Genomic DNA, 6064 nt, shown 5'->3' with positions numbered 1-6064 from the left:
CTCCTTTATACAATTTGAGCCTTTGATCTTGGGACCTGGGAACAGGTAATCAGCAGACAAAGGTCTTGTCCTCAGGTCAAAGCTTCAAAAGGCTAAGTTCTCTTATAACTGAAAAGGTACATTTGCATATACCACCTCCTACAGATTTCCTGAGAAACTCACTTAATTTTGTTTGTCCCATAAGTTCATTCTTGTCTGGCACATTGTCTCAAATAGATCTGTGAAGCTCATAACACTTCTCTTGGTTTACATTGGCCATGTCTTCCCCCTACAAAAGTTACATAACATTCCACAAAAATACATATACTTTGCATTTTTTCTACAATGGACACCAATCTACTTAATGTAGGGGGAGACTTTGAGAAACCAGTAAAGTGCCTGAAACCACTATGGCTTATTGTTAAAGACAGCCTAGTCAGCAAGCTGTTAAAAGCAAGTCTCAGCTTGACCAATGCAGAAGGGGAGGGGGATTTAGGGTGCCACTGAAAGGGCAGCTTGTCCTCCCATCCTTCCTGATAAGAACTGGGTTGAAGTTGCTGTTACATGCATTTTCAAAGAGTAGGATATGCCCCAGGAATGTCTATTGAGGTCTCAAGGCTGCAAGTTCTGGAAAAACCCACACCTGGTTAATCAATAATCAGAAGTAACCTCTTGCTTGAAACTGCTTACTTAACAAGGTTTCTTTAATTACTAATGTATAAATAAGGGGGAAAAGCTTGAGACGGGGGGACTCATTTCGGGACTGGTCTCTCCCTCTGGATGCATCTTCTCTTCCTCAGTGGCAGACGGGCTGCCACTGTGTCACTCGAGACCCACACTCAGCTTTGGTAATTATCAAGGGTTAGGGGTGTTTTACTAATCTTGTTGCGGACATGTGTAAGTGTTTCAGATTAGTAAAGTTTAGCTTTAAGCGAAAGCACTCATGTTGTCCTGTTTGTGCCAGCCATCTATCAGTCGGACAGCCGTGTCTCCCCTAATTTATTTCCTGACACCTCCTCGCACAGAGTAAATGTTAACAAGAGCTTTGGGTTGAAAAAACCCCGGGTAACACTTAATACAATAATTTTTGAAGGATATTGCAGGAAGTTGTCACATTTGTCACAGGGGCCATAGCATACAACATGGCTGACCATATAGAAATAAATCTTCTCATGTGCCCAAATAACAGAGCTGACTGCTAGAAGTTTTCTTTGAGAAGAATTCCTCCTCAAACTGTAGAATGGGTATAAACTTCCTCCATATTGATTACTCCAGTCTAGAAGAAGAAGTGGTATCTGTTGTTCTAAAGCCCCTCTCTCCTGGAGGGAGGAAGAGGAGAGAATCTGTGTTCCAGCTGTTTCTCCAATAAATCTCTATTTTGCCTCCAAACCAGCTCTATACTCAACCATGCAGGAAGTACTCAAAATCCTGTCTTCATTTATACATTGGAAATCACTAGTAGAGGGCTCTCTTCACAAAAGGAAGCGAGAACAGGATTTGTGTCTTACTTTCTTTTGATAAAGTATTATTCCCATCTGGTGCCTGACCCTGGATCATAAAAGTTAATTGGAGATATATCATTTACTTTGATGGCAACAGAATCTTGAACTTAGCTGGCATTTGGCTGCACAGCACAGTTATAGATTTGGCATATCCCTTCTGTTTTAGTTAACCTAGAGTCAAATGAACTAGTGTTAAATGAGCCTTTGATGTACAGCATGCATCCTTTGGGTTTGGTCCTGAAACCTTTAATCATGTGAGTAGTTCTGTTGACTCAATGAGGATGCACTATTCATGGATTACATGTTGGAGGACCAAGCCCTTTGTCTGAACCAGTCAAAAAGACCTCCTTGCAAATAATGCCACATTAGAGTTTAATGTGAATGAGCACATGACATTCTCTTATCTGAGGGCACTGAGTGTTTAAAAAACCAGCAAATTCTAGCCTGACCTTAGTGAAAGCACAGCAGGTGCTTGGAAATATGAGTGATTCAAAATGAATTATTCAAAGTCAGTAGCGAAAGACTTTTTCCTGCAGATAAGAAAAAAATGAGAACATCTCAAACTTATCAATGGGCTCCAGGTTGCATTAATTAATTACTGCTAAATGCATCCATAATATTTTTGTGTCCTCCACAGAGTTAACATTGCCCCTTTGGTCAAAAGGATTTAGACTCCTGACTTCATTAAATTTTGTTGTTGTTTGGACTTAATCCATCATATTAAGTGAGCAGTCTTCTTGGTTGGCTTACCTTCTGCAGATGGCCACCTTTTACTAAATAAATGTTCTCATAAAAATGGTCCATTTTTCTGTTTGCTTATATGGCAGACATAAGTCCAGCCAAATTAAAAAACAAACAAAAAACTAGAAATGTTAACTTTCAGTCAGAAGATTCAGTTGAACAATCCAGTGGAAGCTGATGGGAAGTATATATATGGCATGATGAAGCTAATGAAACCTAATGGTGTGAAACATATTTCTGTACTAGCGGTCCACAAGCAACACGTGTTTCAGTGGTTTATATAGTCCACAAGAGCATTTGAAGCTAGAAGATCCAACTGCATTCAAAACAACAACAGCTATTAACTAATGGACTATTAACTTACAAAAGTTTTGTGACCTATCACTGTGCCCTATCATGTTATTTAGAGTGCGTTCTGGCATAGCTGAGATCAGCTGAGTGGCACTGGGACTCGAAGGAGAAAAGAGAGAAAGGAAATAGACAAATCAGAAAACAATCCAATGGCCGTGGCTGATTTTGGAGCTGAGGGGACCAGTATAAAGGGATCAGAGTGCTTCTCTGACATTTTTTTTCAGCATCCCTGCCTGCTTACATACCCAAGCTCTGTGCATATGTACTATACATACCTTGGGTGTCTTTGTCATGCCTAATTTTCAACCTGTTGACATAGTTTTTGAAAACACACATCATTCTGAAGTGTTGATTACAGATTGCTCTCGCCCCTTGCTCCACCGATATGGCCACCAGGTGCCCGTTATCTACCGGGTAATGAGCGTTGGAATAGGGCGGAGGTTCGATCACTGGATGCCCCGGGGGGGGGTGACAAGTGCCCAAGGGCAGTGACGGGGATAACGCAAGCAATCAGGCGTAGTGTTAAAAATTAAGGATTTATTAAAGGAGTCACAGATAAGGATAAGGGATAACACAATTAGTTACAGCTTGGGCTTACAATATAATACTAGAACAAATAACACAAACACTACAATTACAAATAGAAGTTGGCCCTGGTATTTTTCTAAGTCCCAGTAATTATTCAGGTCGTCCCAGGGGTTAATAAAAGTGATATTGGTGCTGTTAGTACTCATAAATGCAGCAACTAATCTTAGTAGACACAAATTGCTAGGCTCAACTGGTCCCCCTTGCGTTCAAGGTTTCCTGGTCAACGGGTTTCCCCTAGCAGGAGCCTTGGGGCGGCTGGAACCAGTCTCTGCCTCTTATCTAACAATACAGATGTACAGATATCCTTAACAACTAATTATACTTACACATACAAACCACAAAAGTTTCATTACGGCCGGCAAGCAGTCAGGCTCTGGGGAATGCGTGAGCCAGGAGAGAGCCAGGTTGATCAATCCTGGATACGGTTCGACGGGAATTCGAGTTCTCTCTCCCCCCGTCCCCAGGAGGGGGTCAGGAATATATAGCGAATTTTTCGTCATAATTTGTGATAAGCCAATTGTGGGGTCGCGAGTGGCTTATGCCCATACAAGGGAGGCAGTCGGGCCCCTACATCCTTACCCAGGTAGCAACCGTCGTGAGGGGAACTTCGTCCCTTCAGACCGGCTGACCACAAGGCTGCTTTTCCTGTTACAAGTTCTGCTTTCCGAGCAGCTACATGATCAGTGGCAGCTATGGGGGCTGGGGGAAAAATCCGTTGGGGGTGGAGGCCGGAGCACTAGCTGCCTGGCCCTAGGGCCCAACTTGGGGGTCCAACATGAAGATGAAGAAATTGGTCTGCCTATGGCACAATGTGCTATTCTTTTGAACATTTCACCAAGGAAAAAGGAAGATAGTCCTTATTACTCAGTTTACCTCAACAGATGGAAAGCAGGAGACTGGACCAAAAGAAAGAGATAGAGGCCTAAAGTTTGGCTCAGATAAAAGACTATCAGGAAATAACTATTATAGGTCTGAAAGACAATTCACAGTCAGTAACAGGATTCATCTACACTAATAAGGTGCTTGCAATACAATAAGCCTTATGTCTTTTGTTCTTTGACTGCATAGCAGCAGCCAAAGTTTAACACTGTGCTCACTGTGATACTTCATTGCTCCTCAGCTGGAAAAATGGGTATGGTTTTACTTTTTATTTGTCTACTGTTCTCCATATTTCCTTGAGGTAATAAAAACTGTCCGGAACTAGCCAAACTATCCACCAGAATCCATTCTGGATATTATCATGATGAACGCCCTAGAAGTGCCCTACAATAGTTTACAAAAGCCTCCCTTCTCTTCCTCTTTGTTATAACAGTCAATAACTATGGACAAGTCCCAGCAACCCTTTCTCATACATAATTTCCATGCTCAGCATTGAAACAGTTTTAGTGCCAGCATGGCCATCTATGCCAGAGCTCAGTGCAATAATTTTCAAGTATATTATTCACTCCTCTTGGAAGAGGACCATAAAAATTGTAGATTAAAGAAACTCATGCCCTAAGCCATTTTTCTGTATAGATAATTTTTGCCCTTTACTTTGATCTAAGAATTCTCCTTTTTAAAAAACAATGGTTTAAAGAAAAAAATGTGAAGGTTTCATACACTGCTCCATATTATCTGATAATAGTTGTAACCTTGTCAGTCTAGACTTCTTGTACAATCTTTCTCTCATATAATCAGCAGCCCTAGATGCATGAAATGCATATTTCTTTTTTCATACATTTTTGAATTGTTGGGGGCCAAGTTCCCTACTATCTAACAATAAATACTGGAGAACCTTGGAATTAATTAACCTGGAATCTGTTAATTATATGTATATGATTCTAAATGCATGGACCTGTCAGAGGCTTCCTCTACAAAACCATGTGACGTCTCATATATTAGAACAGATCATGTAACAATCAGCTTCATTCATATTTCACTGTGACTTTTGTGGCTTCTTGCAATGTTGTATATGTAATAGGTACAACTGAGGAGTTTTCAGTCTACATTCAAAAGGATGTTGAGAACATTTTGAATAAGCCAGTATCCAATGATCTGAAGCTATTTCATGTCTTATTAAATTTAGGTGTTTTTTTCCCCTTGTGTGTGTGTGTATGTATATATATTCCTTTTAATTTATTAATATGCTCTCAGATATTTGACCTTCTTTGCACTGTGTTTGAGAATAATTTTTACCCTCCAAATACCTCCCTTATTAATTATTGTCTGTCTAAGGTACTTTTCTGGCCCCTTTTGCTGTGATTGCTGAGATCATCACAATATTTAATGTATTTATTCTCATCACACTCCTGTGAGGTAGAGATGTGCTATTATCCATTACCAATTCAGAACTGAGGCACAAGATATTCTTAGGCTACTCTATGGGCTTCCCAGCTTGCAGATATACTCATGCTAGCTCTTTTCTGAGTTAGTGTGTTAAAAACAGTAGTGAAACCATGGTAGCATGGGCAGCAGCCACAATAGTTTAGCCACCCCCAATACATACCTGCCTGAACCTTGCTGGTACATACTTGGGCTGCTAACAGATGCCTCTGTTGCTTGCCTGTGTTACTGTGACTACATTATTATTTTAGCATTCTAGCTCAGAGAAGAACTAGCACAAGTATGTCTATTCAGCTGGGAATCACACATCTAGCTCATAGTATAGACATAGCTTTAGGATGAAATCCTACCGTTTTGAAGTTAATGTCAAAACTTTTATTAACTTCATTGGATTTCAGCCTATTAAATTGCCACAGATCACACAGGAAGTTTGTGATAGAGCAGAGTGTCACAGCCAGACTTAGTTGTCAGAGCCAGAGTCCACAGTCACAAGACAGGAGTCAAGAGTCAGGATACTGGGAGATCAGAAGCTCTATTTGGTAACCAAAGTCAGGCCAGATCAGGATAGTGGGGGTCAGAGG

Source organism: Gopherus flavomarginatus, chromosome 3, assembly GCF_025201925.1.
Source record: "Gopherus flavomarginatus isolate rGopFla2 chromosome 3, rGopFla2.mat.asm, whole genome shotgun sequence".
NCBI lineage: Eukaryota > Metazoa > Chordata > Testudines > Testudinidae > Gopherus > Gopherus flavomarginatus.
Note: the sequence above shows the minus strand (reverse complement) of the source record.